General features: G+C 45.6%; 1 long non-coding RNA gene across 3 annotated transcripts in view; it reads left to right on the top strand.

Moving 5' to 3' along the window:
• Window positions 1-21267, top strand: part of LOC131485790 (uncharacterized) — a 136651-nt gene extending 115384 nt beyond the window's left edge. For all 3 annotated transcript variants that reach the window (XR_009249017.1, XR_009249016.1, XR_009249015.1), the window contains one exon: window positions 20678-21267. This is a non-coding gene — a long non-coding RNA (uncharacterized LOC131485790). The remainder of the gene's footprint in view (window positions 1-20677) is intronic.
• Window positions 21268-24850: the final 3583 nt, after the last annotated feature.

Below are 24850 nucleotides of genomic sequence, written 5' to 3'. Positions count from 1 at the left end.
AGGTGGCTCGCTGGCCCAAAGACATCTTTGTTCAAATTAGAGAAAGGCACGCTTTCTCATGCCAGGTGCATAGCTTGGCCAGGGGAGCATGGGCTAGGTTTTAACCCTCACCGTCCCATCCAGCTAGGCAGTGCAGTGAACAACTTTTACATCCATACACAGCCAACTTGATATTCTTCTCCATGTGGAGTGATATGATGGGAAGGCAGAACCAGACCTTGCTGGCTTGAAGCTTGTCTTGGGAACAAAGCCTACAGGTGCCTTCTGCCCCCTGGCCACCTTAATTGGTTGGATGTTATGCAGAAGCTGTTAGCAGTAGCCATAAGGGAAGACAATTGGACTGGGCTGGGTAAGGTGTGGTAGGGTGGGGTATAATCTGGCCACAGGACTGGGTGGTGGGTAGGCAGTAACAGTCATGGGCAGTCTGTGGTCCTGACTGCACTATTGGAGGAGGCATGGTGACTTTAAGACAATCAGGCTGGTATTCATATACAGGGATCAGATGTGGCAGAAGGGTGGACGAGACCTGCCAAGGGTTTGGTGGCCAGTCGGACTGTGGTCACCTGGGGTCCCAGACTGAGTCTGGGACAGTGGGGTCCAGCTCTGAGTCTGTGGAGGGGGATACGGTATGTCAGTGTAGCTCATCTACTCCAGGCCCCTCTCCTGGATGGGGCTGAAGTTCAAGGTCGAATGGGACAGTCAGATAGCCTGCCCATTGACTCCCAAGAATAAAATCATTTCAACCACCCAAATGGGTGTTGTGAAAGAACCTGCCCTGTGGCAAAGCAAAAGCATCTTGTCAGGGACAGTCAGGCTTTAAATAATCAAACAGACTTCCATATCCCCCTAATTATAGGGTGGAGCCAGGTGGGCTACATGCTCTCTGTTTACCTCTCCAGATCCACACTCTACCTTCCCCCTTCTACCCTTTCTCTGTGCCCTGGAAGCTGATCACTGTGGACTGCATCAATGGCTCTTCTGTCCCCTGCTTTTAGGTTGGGGTGTGGGCCAATGGGGGCTTGGCCAGAGACCAGAGGGAGGGAGGGAAATGGGGTATTTATTCCCCCAGATCACTGGAACTTGGCTGTGTCCTTACTGAATGGTACAGCTCTCCACTCAGCTCTCGGGTTCTGATACAGCTTCCTCCCCGCTAGGCCAAGGGGTGTTAATGTCGCCCCACTGTTTCTGGCTCTGGAGCACCGCCTAAGCCACTCTGTGTTTCCCTTCACCTTGACTTATCTTTGTAAATGGTCTCTTTTAAACCTTGGGTTACTCAGCCTGGCTGTGCCATATGTTTCTTCTGGGGGACCGACTGGGTTGGTAGAAATACAGGGGACTATGAGAAGGGACCACGAGGAGCACTGGCTTGCTCTGGTGTGCATGTGTGTGCGTGTGCGTGTGTGTGAAGGAATGCTTGTTTGCAATTAAAACTGCTATTTGAAAGAGGAATAAAGGTTAAGCAGATGTGAGAAAGTGGGAGATAAAAGGAATTTCTCTGAAGAGGAAGAGCAGTGCAAAGGCCCTGAGGTGGGAGGGGAGAGTGAAATGTCCTTGAGGCCTGGGAGGAGGCTGAGTTCCTGCTGGCATACGTTGCCTCTTCTGGGCAAGATCAGGGGCAGCTCTGGTCCCTGAAGCTTGCAGCAGCCTTCTAGAAGCCAGAGGCCTTTTGGACACAAGCATCTTTGACTTTCAGGGTTATATACCCTATCTGGGGTCCGCCTAAGCCCCTGTGGCATGACCTAGAGGCCTTTCAGCCATTTCCTCCAGCAAGAGAGTCTCCCTTTCCTGAAATCTACACACATCTTTTGATGTGCTTCCTAAGGGCACAGTAAGCCCTGTGTGTCTTTGACCCCCTGGAACCAGACTTACCTATAAATGAATCCTCTCTACTCTGGGCCTGCTACAAGGTAGACACCTCTTAGAGCCCCATTTTCTCACCTGTAAAATGGGGACAGTAAAACCCACTTACACAAGACATCTCTCAGCTCTCCTACCCTCTCCCAGCCTAGTTCTGGACTTCAGAAGCCCAGTCTCTCTTGGCTGGCTGCTGCAGTCTCCCACCTTCAGATTTGATCTCACATGACCCCCTGCTCCATTTTTTCAGCCAGGTTGCTCCTTCTGAAATGTTTGATCTCATAACACCCATAACAGTAATCCCTCCATGGCTCCCCAGGGCTCTTGGCAGTGGGGCACAAGATACACCTGGAAAGTTTTTATTTTTTAAAATTGTGGTGAAAACACATAGCGTAAAATGTAACTGGCTCAATTGGTTAAGTGTTTGACTTCAGCTCAGGTCATTATCTCACGGTTCATGGGTTTGAGCCCTGCATCAGGCTCTGTGCTGAAAACTCAGAGCCTGGAGCCTGCTTCAGATTCTGTGTCTCCCTCTCTCTCTGCCCCTCCCCTGCTCATGCTCATGCTCTGTCTCTCTCTCTCAAAAACAAATAAACATTAAAAAAAAAATTAAAATTAACTTAAAAAAGTACTATTTTAACCATTTTTAATTATGCAGTTGATGAATGTTAATTATATTTACATTGTTGTGCGACAGAACACCTCTTCATCTTCTACCCATGAAACGGCTCCCCGTTCCCTTCCCCCAACCCCTAGCAGCCACCTGTGGATTTGATAGCTTGAGGTACCTCATATAAGTGCAAGCATAGAATATTTGTTTCAGTGTCTGGCTTATTTCACTCAACACGCTGCCCTCAAGATGGAGGTGCTCGTCCCTTTTGTGGCACGTGGCAGACTCTCCTTCCTTTGAAGACCGAATAATATTTCAGTGTTTGTGTAGACCGTATTGTCTATCCTTTCATCCACTGGTGGATACTTAGGTGGCTTCTACTTCTTGGCTACTGTGAGTAATGCTGCTGGGAGCAAGCATGGATGTACAAATACCTCGTTGAGACCCTGCTTTCAATTGCTTTGGACATATATCCACAAGTGAGATTGCTGGATCACATGGTAGTTCTGTTTTTAGTCTTTTGAGCGACCATCATACTGTTGGAAAGGCCTTAAAAATATGGCTGCCTGGGTCCACCCTGAAAGATGCTGACTCAGAAGGTCTGGAGGTGATGTGGGGGGAGGGTCGGGGGAGTTGAGAATCGAGTCTAAATTCCTGAGCTTGGTATAACAGACTCCTTGGTGGTCTAACTCCCTAGCCTCTGCCACGGTCTCCTCCTCATATTTATAGTCGAGAAATATCCATCTGCTTGTCTTGCTGGACACATCAGGGACCTTCATTTTCTCCAGGCCTGTGCACACACTCTACCTTCCAGCCAGAGTTCCCCGTTTCTCTTCTGTGCCTGGAAAACCTCAGTTCATTTGGCAAAGTTCAGCTCAGATAATGGTCACCTCCATTAGGAAAGCCCTTCCCTTCCTGGTCGTGGCTCCTCGTGGCCAGCAGCCAGACTAAGCCCCACAGAGGAGGGCACAGAACCAGTTCAGTCCTTGTAATGTCCACACAAAGAGCCATTTTTTTTTTTTAATCTTCATCAGCAGCTTTGGAACAAAGTTTGAAACACACACATGCCATGGTTGCCATGGTTACTATAAAGGCATTCTAAATGTAGATGATTGCATAATCAGCTGGAATAACTCTTCTGGGGAAAAAAAAAAAGTTTTTGACCCTCCTCTTGCAATGAACCCAAGGACCGTGGGTGTGATGCTACATAGAATCACTGTGGAATGATGCCTTTGGGCCGGGGAACTGTAAGACTTGCCTGCAGAGTGCCCCATGCCACCAACCAGGACAGAGCTTTCATTCGGCAGATGGGTAAAGGAGGCCCAGAGAGGAGAAGCAACTTTCTCTGAGTTCCACAGAGAGCGAGAACCTGAGCCAGGACAGGCTCCAGGTCACCAGGGGCAGGGCGGCATGGAGGCAGGAGCTCTGAACCGGATATGAGACAGACTTAAATATAAACCGTGGCTCTTGGAGATTCAGTTTTTAAACTTGGGATGTTACTTGTATTAGTTAGTGTAATTAATGCTGGTTGCTATAACAAACAACTCCAAAATCTCAGTGGCTTTTCTTTTCTTTTTTTATTAAAAAAATTTTTTTTAATGTTTCTTTTATTTTTGAGAGAGCGAGAGACAGAGCATGAGTAGGGGAGGGGCAGAGAGAGAGGGAGACAGAGAATCTGAAGCAGTTTCCAGGCTCTGAGCTGTCAGCACAGAGCCCGATGTGGGGCTTGAACTCAAGAACCGTGAGATCATGATCTGAGCTGAAGTTGGATGCTTAACTGACTGAGCCACCCAGGCACTCCTCAGTGGCTTTTCAACAATAAAAGTTTTGTGTTTTTTGCTTATGATACAGAACAATTGGACATTTGATAGATGGGCTCCCATATAGTGACTCAGGAATCCAGGCTCCTTTCATCTCTTGGCTCTGCCATTTTCAAGGATCCTGAAGAACAGGTGACAAAGGGCCTCCTTCTGCAAGGTGGAGACAGGGTGACAAGCATGGTGGATCCATAAGAGGGAACAAGGGAGAGGCGCCTGGGTGGCTCAGTCGGTTAAGCGGCCGACTTCGGCTCAGGTCATGATCTCGCGGTCCGTGAGTTCGAGCCCCGCGTCGGGCTCTGTGCTGACAGCTGAGCCTGGAGCCTGTTTCGGATTCTGTGTCTCCCTCTCTCTGACCCTCTCCCGTTCGTGCTCTGTCTCTCTCTGTCTCAAAAATAAATAAACGTTAAAAAAAAAATTAAAAAAAAAAAAAAAGAGGGAACAAGGGAAAAAGCTATCCTCCAGCCACAAATATCTGCTAGGATTGCTGCATTTTGAGGTCTATTTATTACTTCAGCCAAACTTAGCGTCGTCTAATATAAAGATTGAAAGTCTCTGGAGCAGAGCAAGGAGATGATTACCCATCTTGGGGACCTATTAAAGCCTTCCGCTTCTGCCTGGCCCCATCCCCAGATGCTTTGTTGGAACTCACCTTTTAGGGAGGCCACAAGATGGAGGGAAAGATCAGAAACTTTGAAATCATGCAGACCTGAATTTTATCTTTGTTTTATTAACCATGGGATCTTGGGCAAGTTATTTATCTTCTCAGAGCTTCTATTTCTTGGTCAAAACAGAATAATTAATAAAGATGCAAAGATTAAGTGAGCCATATATAGAACAGCATGTGCCCATAGTAGGTGCTCAGTAAACATGCTCTTTCTCATCTTTCTGGTTCTAAGACATTTTCAGAACCTAGAATCTACTGGCCCTTTAGAACTGGGGCCACTTGTTCCTCCATACTGTGTCCTCACCTCTTGCATCTTCACCTCTTTTTTTTTTTTTAATTTAAAAAAAAATTTTTTTTTAACATTTATTTATTTTTGAGACAGAGAGAGACAGAGCACGAACGGGGGAGGGTCAGAGAGAGGGAGACACAGAATCTGAAACAGGCTCCAGGCTCTGAGCCGTCAGCACAGAGCCCGACACGGGGCTCGAACTCACGGACCGCGAGATCATGATCTGAGCCGAAGTCGCACAGAGCCCGACACGGGGCTCGAACTCACAGACCGCGAGATCACGGGGCTCGAACTCACAGACCGCGAGATCACGACCTGAGCCGAAGTCGGCCGCCCAACCGACTGAGCCACCCAGGCGCCCCAGCATCTTCACCTCTTTTTATCCTCAGCCTGATAGCTGTACTTCGGGCATATTCCGTGAGAGAAGCTCTACCTTCTTAGCCTCTGCCAGCACCCCAAGCTCTATCCTGGGATGCCGTCAACCCCAACAGGACAGAGTTGGCTAGGCTGGTGGACAACTCTTAGGTTCCACGGGCCAAACCAGGCAGTGTATGGAAGCCAGCAGGTGGCTGGATTTCATTCTAAGTGCAACCAGAAACCACTGAAGGATGTTACAACCTGAGAGAAGAATGACATAATTTACATTTTAAAAGAGATGCTGGTGTGTTTTCCCCACCCCCCTGCTCAGTAGAGAATGAATTGTAGAGGTGCAGGACTGAAAGCAGGGAGATCTGATAGTGTGGGAATCGTTGGGGTGGAGGGAGGTAGGCAGATTTAAGAAACATTTGGAAGGGGGAATCAATGAACCTTGAGGCTGGGAAGTGTCTCAGAACACAAGGAGCTGAAAGTGATCAGAGGGCCTATGAAGGCTATGGAGGGTATGCAAGAGAGATTTGAAACATGGAACATTGTTATTTTTCAGCAAGGCACAACAATAGCAGTGGTATCTAAAGGTTCAGGTACAGAAAACTCCACTGAGCTAAAGAAAGATTTCAATCTATAGCTGGAAAGCCTTCCTATATAAATAAGAAAAAGAAGCCATCCCATAGTCACTGCCAGGAGAAATTTTAAATTTCAAGGATAAAGAAACAATCTTACAAGTGTACTTGAAGGTAAACATTTTCAAAAGAAACAAAGGGAAAAAAACAGACTGATTTGACTGCAGATTTCTTCACAAATATTAAATACAGAAGAAAAGAATCAGAGGCAAAGCTTTGAAGGAAAAGTTACCCCAAAATTCTGTGCCCAGGCAAGAGGTCATTTATATTGGATGACAACTTAAAAAACATTGTTAGGTATACAGAGACAGAGATTTTATCACTTGTATATATTTTTTTTCTGAAAAAAAAAAAGGCTAGAAAATGCATTTCAAAATATCAAGGTCTGAAGCAAACACTTAAAGAATGGAAAATTCAGGTGGCACCTGGGTGGCTCAGTTGATTAAGCATCTGGCTATTGGTTTCGGCTCAGGCCATGATCTCAGGGTTCATGAGTTTGAGCCTCGCACTGGGCTCTGGGCAGAGCCTGCTTGGGATATTCTCTCTCTCTCTCTCTCTCTCTCTCTCTCTCTCTCTCTCTGCCTCTCTCTCTTTCTCTGTACCCCTTCCCTGCTTGTGCTGTCTCTGTCTCTCTCAAAATAAATACATACATTTTTTAAAAAATGGAAAATTCAAGATATCAATGGCGGGCAGTAAGAATAGAAATAGTTTAAACCTAGCATCAATCTAAATAGATCTTTAAATGAAAAGCAAATGTCATAAAGAACTCTTGAAACAATGAAAATAATAATAGCTAATGGTTGGGGACCACTTCCTATATAGTAGGCACTAAATGCTCTACCCGTATTAATTGATTTAATTCTCGTATCTTCTGAGGTGGGCACTTTTAGAAACTCTAATTTGAAAAATGAGGAAGCTGAATATAGAGAGGTTAAGTAATTCTCCCAAGGTTATACGCACATGAACCCAGGAAATCTGACTCCAGAGCTTGTGTGGCCAGTTATACTCCTTTCTTTTTCTTTTTCTTTTTTTTTTAAATTTTTTTTTTTAACATTTATTCATTTTTTGAGACAGAGAGAGACAGAGCATGAACGGGGGAGGGACAGAGAGAGAGGGAGACACAGAATCTGAAACAGGCTCCAGGCTCCGAGCTGTCAGCACAGAGCCCGATGTGGGGCTCGAACTCACGGACCATGAGATCATGACCTGAGCTGAAGTCGGACGCCTAACCGACCAAGCCACCCAGGCGCCCCTATACTCCTTTCTATATATACTGGAGGGAGAGGGTAATAAAAATAAAAGTAGCCATGGGGTGAATCTTGCAAATCTGTGTAAATAAAGATTTGCACAGGAGAAAGTTCTGGTGGATGTTCAATCAAGATACCTTCCCACAAAAACACATAATAATCTTGAAAGAAAAAAATATTTTGTAATGTTTATTTATTTTTTAGAGAGAGATAGACAGAGTGCAAGTGCAGTGGAGGTTGGGCAGAGAGAGACGGGGACACAGAATCTGAAGTAGGCTCCAAGCTCTGAGCTGTCAGCACAGAGCCCGATGGGGGCTTGAACCCATGAACAGCAAAATCATGACCTAAGCTGAAGTTGGACGCATAACTGACTGAGCCACCCAGGTGCCCCAAGAATAAAAAATAGTTTTAAAGTTTGGGTTATTTGACTTAGGAGTGCTACCTCTGTAATTATGTCCTAAGAAATAATTAGCAATATACCCAAAGGATATTTTGTAGAAGGATATTTATTGCACAAATGACCAACAATTTATAATTAGTTCAATTCAATAATTTTTTTTAATTCAATAAAATTTGATGCTAAACATTCATATGGCAGAAAAACATGTAGTCATTCACACTATACCATGGAGGAAGATCCAGAGACATGAATTAGGATATAGATTCAGACCCAAATTAACAATGAATTGAACTCGATGGACGTTTCCTTTTCCCTCACCCAGAGGTCTGGAGACGGTCAGTCCTGGGCTTGCAGCGGCTCTGCTCCATGAGGTCACTAAGGGACCCAGCCTCCTTCTATCTTGTTGCTCTGCCTCTGTACAGCATGGTGCAAGGCCGCCCATATTTCATCCTCATTCCCTGAGAGGTAGCTGAAAGTGGCCAAAGAGAGCAACGGAGGGCATGTGTCTTTTAGTGCAACATTTGGAAATAGTATATACATCACTTCCACTGGTTAGAACTGGGTCACATGGCTACCCCCTAGCTGCAAGGGAATCTGGGAAATGTAGTTTTTTTTTTTTTTTAAAAATTGCTGCTAATCATCAAAAACTTGGGAGGATTCTGTTAGTAGGGGGAGAATGGGAGAGTGGATGTTGGAGAGCAAATAGCACCCTTTGACTCAGCACAGAAAACAGTTTTACAACATATCAAATGAGAAAAGCGGGAAATAAAACAGGATCAGTTTTACATGTCTGCATGTACCCATACAAACAATTCTTCTCCCCCCACCCCCCCATATAAACAGTGGTTATCTTTGAGAGCTGGGGTTGTAGATGATTTAACTTTTCTTCTTTGTGCTTTTATTGTGTTCTCCCAATTTCCTACAAATTAACTGTCTGCCCCATAGTCAGAAAAACTCAGCATAGATACATTAAAAGAAGTAATTTAGGAGACAAAGCAATGTGTGTTGTGTCTGAGGCCACCTCTCCTTTCTTCTCTGACTTAGCTCTGCTGGGCCTCTTTTGTTGGTGGATTTCTCATTTCTCATGCAAAGGGATGGCATTGTCTATTCTATGCCTCAGATAGGAAAGCCCAGAGTGGGTTGTCAGTGAGTTTATTTTAGTGTGATGCAGGCACTTTTCTGCCAGGAATACAGCCAGCCTCAAACGTGGCCTTCTCCTTCAGGGGGATAATTAAGAGCAGTTCTCTGGTTCTCAGGAAGGAAGCACGAGCTCCTGCACAGAGATGGGAAACAAAGGGGTAGTTCAACAGAGGATGGCTCTGGAGGATGGTGCGGGAACCGCGAAGGAGGAAGCGCTGAAGAGGTTGTGCTGCGCAGCCCTCCTGGACCTCCTGGAGCCTGAGACGTGAGGGGTTTGGGCAAGACCTGCTTCTCCCTGGGTTCTGGCTTCTTACCTGATCTTTCCCAGAGCGGGGACAGTTCTGACTCCTCAGCGCTTCGTAGGATTGGTTGTCAGCTTGGCCTTTGGTCTAATGACAGTGTCTCAAGACTCCGCAAAAACAGGGCGAGGGCCTCCTGTGTGCCAGGCATTGTTGCGGCTGACAGGAGTTTAAGGTGCTGCTCTGCCTTTCACTAACCGCGTGATTGCAGAGTGCTCACCTGCTCTGTGCTGCAGTTTCCTCACCCCTGAAGCAGGACAGTACAAACCCTACCTCACAGGATGGGTAAGAGGATGAACTGAGCTGAGGCCTGTGAAGTGCCTAGTGTGTGTCTGGTGCGGACGAGGACACCGGATTAGTTTGCTGGGGCTACCACAGACCGGATGGCTTAACCAGCAGCGCATCGCACAGCTCTGGGGGCTGGAAGTCTGAGATCAAGGCGTTGATGGTGCTGGTTCCATCTGAGGCTGTAAGGCAGCACCTGTTCCGGGTCTCTCTCCTTTGGCAGGTAGGTGGCTGCCTTCTCCCCGTGGCTCTTCATATTGTCTTCCCCCTGTGCCTGCCTGTGTCCAGACATCCCCCCTCTTAAAAAAAATACCAGTCTTACTGGGTTGAGACCCACTCGAAAGACTTCATCTTAACTGAATTACTTCTGTAAAGATCCTATCTCCAAATAAGGTCACATTTGAAGGTGGGAGGAGGTTAGGATGTCAGCCTATGACTTTTGGAGGGAGGACAAATTCAACCTGGAACGAGCAGCTCTAGGGTCTAGAGCAGAACACTGGAAATCTCGGTCATTATTGTCACCAGGTCTTTGTGAGCTTTGACATGTCACCCTGCCCCAAGCCATGGCACTGATTTCCTGGAAAAGGGGACAGCAAAGTCTTTCCTGCCTCAGACACGATGGTGACACTCCTGTCCGTCTCCCAGCGCTCTATCCTGGACAGGTCAGTGTGCCAACAGTCTCTGGAGTGCTGGCCCCCTTCTGCCCTCTAGGGCCATTCCTGTTCAGCAACTTCTCCCTCCTTCTAGGAGGTTGAAAATTTCATTTATTATATTCATTTACTTAACCACCACTTCTATCATGCTTACAATGTGCCAGACATTATTCTAAGCACTTTACAAATATTAACTCATTTAATCCTCCTAACAACCTTATGAGGCAGGTACTGTTATTACCTCCTAGATGAGGAAATGGAGACACAAGGAAGTCCTATAACTCACCTGAGACTTCATGATTAGCAAGTCGTAGAGCTTGGCTTTGAAGCCCTGTGGAGTTTTGTTCTGAACAGCTACACTACGAAAAGGAAGTCAAGTGGCAGGACTATAAACTTTGGAATCAGAGAAATGTGAACTTGGATTCCAGCTAAGGGGCAGTAGAAATTTCCACCACTGCCTGTTTCGTCTAAACCTTTTCTGAGAAGAATGGGCTCATCCTGTACTTCTCTTCATCACATTCCCTTGTGTCATGCCAGGCTCAGCTGATTGGACTGGGGTGGACATGTGACTTAAGGACACCCCATCTGTTGGCTGAGACCCATGATTTGGATGCCCAATCAGATTTCATTCTCAGACATTTGGCTAAGATGCTTGAGCAGTGACCATGGGAGCTGAAACCTTTAGTCAAAAGGTGTTGTTGGGCTGGAAGGGTCCTTTTGGGTCATGTGCACTCCGGGGTTAGAAGGCTCTGGAGGACAGGTGTGGGCAAATGGAGGACTGCGTTCAGAGATGGAGAGAATGGAACAGGGCACAGAGAGATACAGAGATCCCTTGTACTAGGGTAGAGATTGTCCCCAAGACACACACACACACACACACACACACACACACACACAGTTGGTGCTTCTCCCCTTCATTGGGCAGGCACCCCATCCCTCAATCCCTCAAGATCCTGTGAGTGTTGGCTGCTAATGCCTTATAGTTGGTCCTTCTCCAGAGAAACCCTTGACTTAATGACTTCCCGGCCACGTTGGTTAGTTCCCCACCCTCAGCCACCAGCTGCCAATGACTGACTTACATGGGGTACAAAAAGCCAGCTTCGTTTATTCAAGAGGGAACCAACTTTGTGTTTCCATTCATGCTCTTGAGCTCCCTGTGAGATCAGGCTGAAGCTTGGTTTCCACCCAAGCTGGTTTCCACCTTGCTTAGCTCTCTTTTTTCCACTTCCTTGTCCTGCTTCCTTCTCTCTCTTTCTCCTGAAAGCCCCTTCAGTAAGTCATTTACACAAGAATCTCCCATCTCAAGGGCCAGATGGATTCCCAAGAAAAAAAGAGATACTGTTGTCCATAAGATTCGTTTTGTTGTGTTTCCTATCCCAAAATGTTGGGTCATCTACTTTCTTTATAGTAACCCCTCTTTGCTTGAGTTAGCATGAGATCCCTGCTTCTTGCAGCAAAACAAGTCCAAATTGTGTGAACTTGGTAAAGTTAACTCATCCATTCTCAAGTTCACTCCATTAGGAAAATGGTACCCATTATTCTTATGATTTCAGTGCTTGCTGTGGTGACTTACTAAGAGAATGCATGTGACAGCTGCCAACATTGTGATTGGCTTAGAGTAGGCACTCTATTAATGACTTCCCTTTTCTTTCATAATATTCTCTTCCTCCCTGTTGAAGTCAATTCAGGGGGAGCACAAGGAGAAATTACATCAGAGAAATATATCATATATCAGCACGACTTTCAAAGCAACATGGAAATGTGGGTGTTTGGAGAGGTAATGATTTAGAGTCCCAAAATTCCAATTTCAACTCTTTAGCCCATTGCTTCTCAAATTATAATGAACAAATAAGTCGCCTGGGGATTTGTTAATATGCAGACTCTGGATGGAGCCCGGGATGCTGCCTTTGTAACAGCTCCAGGCAGTGCCCATGCTGCTGGGCTTTGGAATAGCACAACTTTGAGTAGCAAAACTTTAGTCTGTCTTTGGTTCCAGAGTGATATTTTTTTCTTCCCCAAACAGAAAACCTGAATGGCAGGCTCTTCCCTTTCCGTTTTATTTTGCATGTCTTGTGAGATGTGGTTCTTGCCAATAAGGAGGTCTCAGTGGTTGAGGTGTCCTTTGGAAAGCTGTCCTTTGTAAAGTAGAGCTAAGTGTAGGACATATGGAGGCTGATGGGGGCACTTGCTCCTGGAGAAAGGTGTAGTGGAAAAAGTCAGGGAGGTCTCCTTGGAAGAGATGGGCTATTAGTCTATCACTCTGTGTAGATACTTCCTGATTCCTATCTTTCTGCTCCTTTAAGCAAAGACCACACACTAGAAACACAGGGCTGCTGTGATGTCACTGTTGCCTGCACTCTGGTCCAGGTGCCCTGCCATCTGAACAAGACTGTCCACACCTGAGCCCAGCATATCCCTTTGGTCATGGCCTTGGGCCTCCCGCTCCCTACATGTTAGAAATCCTAGCCTGCCTGTCCATGATTCAGGGCCTGTTTTTACACTGCATTTATAAAGAGAAGTTCAGGGAGTTCAAAATACAAGAGAAAAATCTGTGTTATTTCTACAACATTTACTGCAATCCCCCCTTTTATTATAATCCTGGACAAGTCCTTGCAAACATTCCCCTTTCCACACTGAGATTAATTTTCCTTATTCATGGCTGCCAGCAACGTAGGTAGGTTTCTTCCATCTGCTCATTTTTCCTTTGCCATTCTCCTTTTTTTGCCCCTCTTCTTCCCTCAGGGTTCAGAGAGTGGAGGTGTTGTCTCAGAAAGGCCACTGTTGGCTGGAGTAGGGGGAGGGAAGTCTGTTGCTAAGCCATCTTCTGTTGGCACATCTGGGAGTTTTCACTTATAGTCTAGAAGTAACTGGACAGAGAACAGGTCCTTAATTGATGAGTCCTTTCCTTATTTTGAGAATGTGCCAGAGATGTGCCAGGCCCTGCTCCCGGTGTCATGGACACAGCAGCAGTAATCAGGCAGGGTTCCTAACCTGACACACTAGCTGAGCATGTTACACGTTCCTTATCAGTGGGGGCACCTAACACACACACGTGTGTATATACACATGCATATACACACACTGATCTTCACCCTCCTCAGTCTCACTGTCTTCAGGGAATGGCCTCTGTCCCAGGCCCAAGGAGAACAAAAGAAATTCCTAGAAACATACCTCACACCGACGAGCATGGCTATTATCAAAAAGATAAGAAATAACAAGTGCTGACAAGGATGTGGAAAAAAAGGGAACCTTGGTATACTGTTGGTGGGAATGTAAATTGGTGCAGCCACTGTGGAAAACAGTATGGAGGTTCCTCATTTATTTTAAAATTTCATACAATCCAGCAATCCCACTTCTGAGTATATATCCAAAGGAACTGAAATCAGGATCTTGAAGAGATATCTACACTCCCAGGTTCATTGCTTTATTATTCACAAGAGCCAAGATAATGAAACAACCTGATGTCTGTCAAAGGATGAATGGAAAAAGGTGTAATATATAGCAATATTATTCAGCCTTAAAAAAGAAGGAAATCCTGCCATTTTTGACAACATGGATGAACCTGGAGGATATTATGTTAAGTGAAATAAGCAAGACAGAGAAAGACAAATATTGTATGATCTCATTTCTATATGGAATATAAAACAGCCAAATTCATAGAAGTAAAAAGTAGAATGAAGGTTGCCGAGGGTGGGGGCAGAGGGAAATGGGGAGATGTTGGTAAAGGGGTACAAAGTTTCAGTTATGCAGGATGAGTAAGTTCTGGAGATCTAACGTACAATAGTATGACTCACTATATTGTGTACTTGAAGTTTGTTAAGTAGATCTTAAGTGGGCTCACCACACACCAAGAAGAAGAAAATGGTAACCCTGTGAAGTGATGGACATGTGAATCAGCTTGACTGTGGTGGTCGTTTCACAAGGTATCTGTATATCAAAACATCAAGTTGTACACCTTAAATACATACAATTTTAATTTGTCATTTATACTTCAGTAAACCTGTTTAAAAAAAAAGCTAATACACTTCAATAACTTAAATCTGGAGACATTTTGAGAACAAATAAAGTGAGAGCCACAGGGAAGGTTTGGTATCATCGGTCAAAGAAGCCAAAATGCTGGGGACTTACTTGATGTGGGAGAGGGGACAAGCATCCCCTGGAGGATCTGGCGCCTCGGAGGAAGAGTGCTCTTGATAGGTGGCCATGAGTTAGATCTGGGCACGGTGTGCTTAAAGACAGAATTCCATGCACCACAAGGAGAGGCTCTTGCCTGAAAACTGATGGTGAATACAGACAATGCTCCAATCCCTGTGGAAAATGATTGCACTCAGCTCCCTAAATTCTGTGTTTCTCCATATTTATATATGCTGTTACCCAGTGAATACCTGATTAAGGAATGCAGCTGCCAAATGAATACATTTGTTGCTCATCAAATGGCACCATAAAGCCAGCGATGATGGGGCTTATTAAAAACCTTCTTTCACTCAGTGAAAAATCCCCCACATGTCCCAGCCAGTCTCAATATCGCAGCTAATGAAATGGGTAACCAATACACAAAGAGATGTATTCAAGAGCAAATTAACTGCCTCAGGAATATGCATCATAAAGATTGCAGCCTGGAAAATAAATAGACAGTGTATTGGACAAATTGGCCTCGTGTTTAAGTGTTGATGGGTTGGAAATATTGGTTTAGCTTCTTGATAGAAGCAGGCAGTATGGGATCCTGGAAGGCAAACATTAGCAATGAAAAATCAGGCTGGGGACCTTCTAATTAGCTAGAACTGGGGAAAGGTGTGAGGAGTGACAAACATTTTTTGAGCCACTTCCTGAGAGCCAGCCAGGCCTCGTGCTGGCCCTTTATGAATGTTGCCACTTAGTCCTTTTGTCGCCCAAAAAGGTAGGAGCCCTAGATTTTTGGCTTCACCTACCTGTGACCACATGATGAGATTACACAAAGAGATTTTGTTTTCTCTGTCTGTGCAAACTATTAGTGCAAAGCTTCTATCCGATTCTTTAAAAATACCTCCTTTAAATTGCCCATGGGTACTACCAGTCTCCTGAGCCCTTGCTCATGATTAAAAAAATTTTTTCCCTTTGTTTCTTCTGCTCCAAATTCTTGTCCTGCTATCCCACTGCCTACTCTGCCTTGATTCTTTTCTGGGAAGCTTCCAGATCAAAGGGAAGCAGCAACCTGAAGGCTGAATGACCATTCCTACTGTGGCTCCTCCAAGACCCGAGGTTGAGTATTAACACTCGTATCCCAGTCTCTAGATGCAGGAAATACACACACACACACACACACACACACACACACACTCACACTCTAAGGGGGAAGGTAGTAGTGTGGGTTTCAAGTCATGTGGATGTGGGCCCTGTGATATGGGACAGGCTACCTGATTCCCTTGAGCCCCTGTTACCCCACAGGAGAGGTAGATGATACTGCCTTCCTCAAAGGTCAGTTTGGAGGAACTGATGAAATAACGTGTAGAAGATTCTAGAGTCCTGATCTACTGCATGATTTTCATAGACCTTCCTTCTTTCAAGAAGAGACAGCCATGGAGTTAGTTGAAGGGAAGGTCACTGCAGCTGTGGGGCCCTGCCTCCCTATGAGGGACTAAATGAACTGACTTAATGTGCGGGGAGACCACAGGGAGACAACACCAGCAGCCCCACCTGCTGGAACATGTGCCCTCTGTGCTTGCTTGGGCAGCATTTTCATGATTATGCTTATTGTTTTATATTAATATATTTAATATAATGTTATTATATTTCATTAGTTTGAGCCTGATTTTTATGATTGTTTTAAAGAAAAACTAGTGAATTGTTTAGACATATCCCCTGATCCATTACAGGCTAGTCAACAGTAAATTTTCATTTGAGGTTAACAGACTCTGAAGACCTGTAAAGGGGCTGTGCACCTCATTTATTTGTTGGTGCATGTTCTAGATTGGGCTCCCCCAGAAGCAGACAAAGATATGCATGGGAGTAGTTTTTCTGGGAGGGGATCTGAAGAGGCAACCAGGAAGGTTGGACAGGGAAGGGAATGCATAGGCTGTCTTATTGAGCAGGTTACTGCCATTGGCCACTGGGAACTCCTCATGGGCAGTTTAGAACATACAGCATGGTTATGCCCTGCCGAGGGCTGAGGGAGCCGGGGTGTTTTTGCGCTAACTTTGGTGAGTTGTTGCTTGAAGGCTATTCCTGGGGACATTTATTCTCCAGCACTTCTAGCCTGCACACAGGGGATACTCAAGGGAGGGATGCAGGTACTTGCACTAGGAAGCCATCGCCTTGCACAGGAGTGGCGAGTGCCGAGGGGATGTGGGTAAACGCTGATGGTATCTATGCAAACTTAAAAATCTGGGGTCCATAGCACATCCTACATTTTCAGTGATGTGTTTCTGTATTTGTCTGTCTTTTGCTACAAGCTATGAGCTGTCTGAGGACAGAGCCATCTCTTGTTTTCATCCCCACTGTCCTGCAAACAACTGCTGACTGACTGACTGAATGATTGAGGGAATGAGCAATTGAAGACTTGAAAACACAACAGGACTGAGATTACAAATCAAATGCCTGCAAGAGCCTGGAGGGTCATGAATCAGAGAGGCAAATATAGATCCTGCTTTTGAGATGCTCAGAGCCCAGGGGAGGCAGACCCTACTCCATGACAACACAAATGTTTAGGGTCAGTGGCATTCCTTTACCTCCTGGGCATGGAGCTTGACTACATTTCCCAGACTCCCTTGAAATTAGGTGAGATCATGTGATTGAGTTCTGACCAATGGAATGTGGGCAATATAGACCAATTCCCAGCATGGTTTGCAAAATTTCCTATGCAGTTCTCAACTTTCTCTCCTTTTCACCATCCACTGGATACATGGAGAGAACTCCAAGCACTGAGAGGAGGGTGGAGCCACAAGAGGGAAAGAACCTGGGTCTCTGAATGACTGCCCAGAGGAGAAATATCCATGATTCTAACTGACCTGTCTTGTATCCTGATGTCACTGAAATGGGTTGTTTTTTACATCAGTTCCCTTGTCTGACTGACATAGTGCCCTAAGGGAACATGTCAGGAAGAATGCTTTGGGAACTCCTTGGCCTTCTTAGAGGAAGGCTCTCTGCTGGGGGAAAGGTCAGACTCCTACTCAGTTCATTAAGGAAGCTGTAGGCTCTCTGCCAGGACAAGAGAAGTATGGAGCTGGGGAGTTGGGCAGATGTGCTTCCACATATGTTAAATTAAACCCAGTCAAATGGATTTTGTGACGCTCTTTGGGGAGGACAGAAAGAACTTCAGGCAACAATACTTACCCCAAATTGTTGGTGAGAATTGCATTTCTCATCCTCCAGGGATTCTTGGTATGATACATCCCAATGACATAGGGTCAATTCTACTCCTTCTGGGGTAGTGAAAGACTATGAGTTACTTGTGGAAAATGGTTCTACTTCTGAGAGCCACTTTTCCTGCTCACTGTGTGAACAGTTAACAGTGGCACTGAAGTTCACAAGGCAAGCAAAGATCACTGAGTTTGAAGCTCTACCATCAACTTCTTTCCTGCCCTGGGAGATCTGGGACAAAGAGTGTATATTCTCCTCTTGGTGCATATCTGCTTCAGAAGGAAAGGGGAAGTGGTTCAGTACCTCATCATTTGAGGCGAATGTGTCCAGCCTCTTTGCTGAATGTTTACATTATCTGTATATAGGGAAACCAAGAGGAGAATTCAGAGAATATGGTCCTGCTTTCCTCAAGGATCATATTACAAGATTCAGCAACTAAGTGAGGCTCACCCTCATAAGATGAAGGTTCTCAGAGACTTCAGAGCCTCAGAGCCTCAGAGCGTATGGGGGCTGGAGAACAGGTGTGGAAATCAAGGCAGCTCCTGAGGGTAGGAAGCAGAGTCCCTGAGAGATGGGATGAACCCCTATATTTTTAAAAGTTACTTTGTACCTCTGTTCAAGATTTAAGTTCCAGAGAGAGAATCCAGCTATAGAAAGCATGAGACAGCACAGAGGACTCCCAGAGACATTTAGTCTTGTAGGGCTCCCCAAAATTTTCTAAGGAGATGCTCAGTTTTTGCTGTTGCTACTGCTGGCCGAGAGAAGGTAACCTTTGCCATTCTCATAAGAGTCATTATAGTCTCCAGGTGTGCTCCCCAACCCCCTGATTATTCTGGACACTCTGCCAACAAACCAGTAAAGTGCAGCTGTAGTGCCCTTCTGAGTGATGGCTGTGAACCTGGGAGATCCAGAGGTGAATTTTCTAGACATAGCTCACTCAGCAGGTCCAGGCATCGGTGCTGCCTGAGGTCTATTCCTGGGTGGGAATTGGCTTTAGTCCTATTTGATTCTTCCTTCCCCCAACAGGCAAACAGCTCATCATGTAGGGCCTTTTTGTTACAGATTGTGACAGCTCCACTGCCAGGTACGTCTGTGTCTCTTAAGATTCAATAATCCCTAAAAAATAATAATAATAAAATAAAAATAAAAATGAAATAGTCCCAAGGCAATATTTGAGCCTAGACGTGAGAGTGGTCGGGGTGGTGATGGCCCCTGCCCATGATGAGAGAGGGGCATCTGCAGGGATGTGGGTGACCAGATTATTCTGAGAGGAAGCCCCTTTTCTGGGGTCTCCAAGTGACTAGGGACAACAATTTCAGAAGAGCAGCAAATACCAACCTCTCTGAACAAAGAGGCACTGGATTAGCTTGTTGAATGCATCAAAAAGTCTTGAGATCTTAATGTTTCACCAGGGCCTTCTAACACTTCATTGTTTGGTCATCTGGGCTGTGCCATCAGGAGGCAGTCATCTCACTGCACACAGACTAATTTCTGCCTACGGGCCAGGGTGGAGCTTCTAGAACAGAGAAAAATCAAATCAGAGCAAAGTTCACCATGGGAGGGAGAAGGAGAAGGTTTTAAAAGGTGATGTTTTACTCCCTCTTTAAATGTTCATTAGTGTGCTATCCAAAGGCTTATTTACCTCTTAAGGCATTTATGAAGCGTTTTCAATGTGTGAGGCATTGGAGGGGTGGATGAAAACACACATAAAGTATGAGCCTCACTCCCAAAGGAATTATAAACTAGGGGTAGTGATAATAGGTAATGTTCATGTGCTGTATAGTTTGGAAGGCTTTTTTGGTGAATATTGTAATGCCACTGATTATAAGTACTGTTGAACAGTCAGCATTTTTCCCGAGTGCATCAGGAAACTGAAGCTCCGAGAGGGCAACAATTTGACCAAGTTCATGGTTCACACAGCTTGTCAGAAAAGAGACTAAATTTGAACTTGGATTCTCTGTCTAAATCTCTTGCCTCTTTAGCCAAGGAGACAGACACACATGGTGAAGTGATACGAGGGACTATATGAATATTAGAAAAGAGGAAAGAGTCTCCAAGATGCAGGGATTTTTAAAAAATGTTTTATTTATTTTTGAGAGAGAGAGAGAGAGAGAGAGAGCGCAAGCGGGGTACAGACAGAGGCGATGGGGACAGAAGATCCGAAGCAGACTATGCCCTGAGAGCAGCAAGCCAAGTGCGGGGTTTGAACTCACAAACTGCAAGATCATGACCTGAGCTGCAGTGGGACGCTCAACGGACCGAGCCACCCAGGTGCCCCAAAGATGCAGGAATTTTTAATTTTTTTTTTAACGTTTATTTTTGAGACAGAGAGAGACAGAGCATGAACGGGAGAGGGGCAGAGAGAGAGGGAGACACAGAATCGGAAGCAGGCTCCAGGCTCCGAGCCATCAGCCCAGAGCCCGATGCGGGGCTTGAACCCATGGACCGCGAGATGGTGACCTGAGCTGAAGTCGGACGCTTAACCGACTGAGCCACCCAGGCGCCCCGATGCAGGAATTTTTAAAGACAGATGAGGTGTACTGGTGTGCTTGGGGTCTTCAAGCAATGAAAAAATTATGGTCAAGCTGCTCTATATGGGAAAATGAGAAAGATTATTTTTTAGAAATTTGAGGAGGAAAAGAGCAAGGAGGAGGAGGACACTGAGGAGGAGGTATGGAGAGAGAAGCCTTCAAGATGGTTTTTGTCTGGGGACCATTTAAGGTGATAGGATAGCTCCAGTGACTTTTAAAAGCAGCCATGCCTAAGTGCTGTTTTACTCACTTGCTGTTTTGTATTATGTGTCTCCTGGCCATGGCCTTCCAACATCTTCGGCAAAATGTTCTACATTCTTGCTTTTTTTTTTTTTTTTTATTTATTTTTGGGACAGAGAGAGACAGAGCATGAGTGGGGGAGGGTCAGAGAGAGAGGGAGACACAGAATCGGAAACAGGCTCCGAGCCATCAGCCCAGAGCCCGACGCGGGGCTCGAACTCACAGACCGCAAGATCGTGACCTGGCTGAAGTCGGACGCTTAACCGACTGCGCCACCCAGGCGCCCCATCTACATTCTTGCTTTTTTATCAGTGGGATTTTGAAATTGAAGATGGGATTATTTTCACCTGTGGATCAACTTGGTGTAGAACAAAGATGGCACGTACAGAAGCAGGAATCCAGAGGCTGAGGTGAGCATCCATTCATTTATTCATCCATCTGTCCATCTATCCATCCATCCATCTATCCATCCATCATCATCCATCATCCATCATCCATCCATCCGTCTATCCATCATCCATCATTCACCACCCCTCCCTCCATCCATCAGCCATCCATTCACAATCATACATCACTCACCCATCCATCTATCATCCACCATCCATCATTCATCATCCATCCATCCATCATCCATCCATCCTCCATCACCCATCCACCCATCATCCATCCATCCTCCATCCATCCTCCATCTGTCTGTCTATCCACCCACCCACCCATTCACTAATTCATTTATTCAAATACTCATTGAGCATCTACCATGTACTTGGCTCTGCTCTGGGTACTGGGGATACTATAATGAATAACAGACAGATACCCCTTTCCCAGGAGCAGCCAATAAGTATGAAAATCAGACCATAGTAAAGCAACTGAATAGATTACCAAGATAATTTCAGACTGTGATAAACACCATGAAGACAATAAAACAGGGTGATGTTATAGAACAGTGGCTCTCAAAGCTTTGCTCCTAGACTAATGGCATTAACACAACCTGAAAACTTGTGAGAAATATACATTATCAGGACCCACTCAGACCTATTGAATTAGAAACTCTGAGGAATGGGACCCAGCAATCTGTATTTGAAGCCCTCCAGGTGAATCTGATACATGTTCAAGTTTGAAATCCACTGGTATAGAGTGACAGTGTGGTTGCCTGAGGTAGGGTAGTCCAAGAAGGCTTCTTAGAGGAGGTAACATTTGAATTGAGATCTCAATGATAAGAGTTTAGTTGTGTAAGCCTAGAGATATATCTTCCAGGCAGAGAGAATAGCAAATGAAAAGGTCCTGAGATAAGATCAAAGTTGGGGGCCTTGGGAGACTGAAAAAAAAAAAAGGCCAGTATGGTTGGAGTGTCATGTACAGTCATGCAAATTCATGATGACAGACAGTGCTAGGAACGTTCTGGTTGCTCTTTAGATATTCATTCTCTTTTTTATAGAAATGTGATCTTTGCACATTTGCATTGGAAGCTACATATTGGGATTCTTTTTGAAAGTAAAATAATTAATTTAAATCTTACTAGTAATACATATATAAATTTTCCTCATAAATGGATTTCTTGGCTTCTTATGAAGCTGCAGTTTGTCTTGGGAAGATTGCAGTGGGCTAGGAGGCAAGAGGATTGGGGTCTAATTCTGTCACACTCTGTTCACTGCTGCTGACCCCATCTGCAGGGTGAGGAAGGAGAGCTGGTCTGTCTCCTGAAAGAGAAGACTGCTGGCATCTTCTTGAGGGGCAGTCTAGTTGTCCTTCAGCCCCCTCACCTCCTTTTCTTCTTGCTGATTTGACCTTGGATGTATGTGCCTGGGGCAGGGCAGGAGGAAAGAGGCAAATGGGTTCCCTTGGAATTACCACCTATGTCAAATGGTGTTTTGGAAATCTGCTTTGAATATACAGTAATTCTGGGAGCTGAATTCCATGCTCTCAGTGGCAGTTTTCTTCATAGTTATTGCTCTGCTGCTGAACCCAAAAGTTTTATTTCTTGCAAACAGACATCTGACGAAAGGAATAGTACACAGAGCTGCACAATCAGGGGCATGGCATTTGGACTTGACGCTGCAGGATTGGGGAAGGAGGGAAGGGAACAACGTGGATCTTCTCCAGGGAGGCTGTGAAGTGCATTGGGAAGACTCTTGGGTGAATCCTTTAAGCTGGGTGCATTGTCAGGCCTCTCTGAGCTTCTGTTTCCTCCTCTGCAAAATGGGGATGATGCCTCTTATACAGTATTAAATAAGATGACATGTTCCAGGTGTGTGGCACACAGTAGGTGCTCAATAAATGTCTGTGCTTGTCTTCCATCCCTCCCCTGGGAGCAAGGAAATGTCTCTCCTCCATAGGCAGCGGCCAAGCCCCTCTTTGCCTACAACTCTCCTGGTTTGTTTGCTTGTGTAGTAATTAGGCACAGCAGCTAAGAGTATTCAAACCTGCAGCATTATCTTTTCCCCAAGCTGCTTCAGTTGATAGAGGGTTTGGTGGTAGATGACAGCTTGTTTATCCAGGGAGGCTATAAAATATTCTGTCGAGTGAACACACAGAAAAGCTCATTTGTCTTGTCTTTTGTCTCCACAGCTACATAGTTCAGAAGGGATGCTCTCGTCCCATCTTACTGACTGCTTGCTCCTCTGAGCATGCTCACAGACCCTCTTCTGCCCACCCTGGGCCCTCCCTCTCACCACGCTACCTCTATAATAGCATCCATCATGATGCCTCTATTGACCACTCCCAACTCAGACTGCTCCCCTGAGCTTTATACTGGACATTACCGCCTGGATGTCCACAGGCCTGTCTGCTCCCTTCCCTTGCTTCTTCTCTTCTCTGGATCTCAGCCCTCAGCAGCACTGGCCACCCACCCTCCCTGAGCCTGAAGCCTGGGAGTCCATCTTGGGCACCTCATTCTTTCTTGCCACCATATCCCTTCACCCATCAGGTCCTGTCCACGTTCTCTCTCAAATCTCTCTCCTGACTGTCCTTCCACTCAGCCCCAACCACCAACCCCCTGTGGAGGGCTCCCCCTCCACCCCCTGTATGGCTGCAGCCAGGGGTCTGGTTCTGGAGCACACACTGAGGTGTGTCAGGCCTGCAGTCCTGAGGACAGGTGGAGGGAGGGATTTGTGATCATTCCCAGAAGCCGTGGGGTGGGGGATGGGGACATAGGAGGTTGGGTGGGGGGGTGAGGCAGGAAAGGAGCTCAGGTTTTTGAGAAAAACAAATAAACTAAACCAAGCATTCTGGCCTTCAGTGCTGGTCACAGCACATGTTAGCTGTGTGATTTCTGACAGCATTTAAAAGCTCTTTGGAGCCCAATTTCTTCAGTTCTGAAAAGGCACCTATCATTCCTACCTCAAAAAGTTGCTATGAAGTTTGGATGAATGAACCCATATATATGGTAGATGGTAGAGGTTTGATCAGTGTCAGGCTTTTCTCCCTGTCTTTCACTTTGAACAGTACTTTGTAGTTCTCAGCAGTCTTTCTTAGATCATTCATTCATTCCATACATGGATTGTGTGCCTAATATGATCTTGGCCAGTTATGGTGCTGGGGTGTAGCAGAGACAAGACAGGCTTAGTTCCATATCCCCTGGAGTTTACATTTTTGGTGGGGAAGACAGACCAAAAGCCGGTAACACATAAGTAATATAATATCAGGTAGTCTTAAGAGCCGTGATGAAAAATCAAGCAAAGTAAAATAGGAGTGATGGGGACTGGAGAATCCCTGGAGCTGAGATCTGTGGAAAGGAGTCAATAAACAAGCCAAAGAATAATTAAAATAATTTACTGACTGTGGTAAGTGCTGGGAGGGAAGTGAGCATGGTTATGTGACACCACAGGCAGGTTGACAGAATTAAATACTAAAAGGGTATGGGAAGTGACTGGTATGACGATAAGTGACAGACATTCAATGATGCATTCTTTCCCCCAACAGCTCTCTTTCCTGTACCTTTAATCTCTTCCTCTAGTGGATCCCTCCCACCAGCATTTACTCGCATGAAGGCTTCTTGTGCTTAGAACATACCTCTCTGCCTCAAACTCCAGGCTTTTCTCCAGCTGTGATCGTACCTGATCCCCTCCAGAGCAGACCTTTCCAGAGTTGTCTACACTTCCAATCTCCACATCAACTCCTCAGTTCATCCTTCAACTCCATCACTCTGGCTTCTGCCCCTAGAAGGATTCCAGAAACTGCTTTCTCTGCAGTCACCAGTGACTTCCAAGGTCATGGTCACTGTACCCTTTGAGTTCTCACAGCCTGTCTCCTGGCCATATTCAATATCATTCTTTCTATAAGTCCCAGCATGCACACCACCTCTTCAACTTTGTTTCCCCCACCTCTCCTTACTCCTCCTCAGGCTTCTTTGCTGACTTCTCTCCCCCTGTTGGTTCCTTAAATGTTGGAGTGTCCCAAGGTTCCATCCTGTGTCTCCTTCTCTTCTCTCCCTATACATTATCCCTGGGTAAGGGTTCAAGTCTCCCAAATTCCTATCTTCAGCCCAGT

This window comes from Neofelis nebulosa, chromosome 9 (assembly GCF_028018385.1).
Source record: "Neofelis nebulosa isolate mNeoNeb1 chromosome 9, mNeoNeb1.pri, whole genome shotgun sequence".
Classification (NCBI taxonomy): Eukaryota; Metazoa; Chordata; class Mammalia; order Carnivora; family Felidae; genus Neofelis; species Neofelis nebulosa.
Note: the sequence above shows the minus strand (reverse complement) of the source record. Positions and strands in the feature narration are given on the sequence as shown.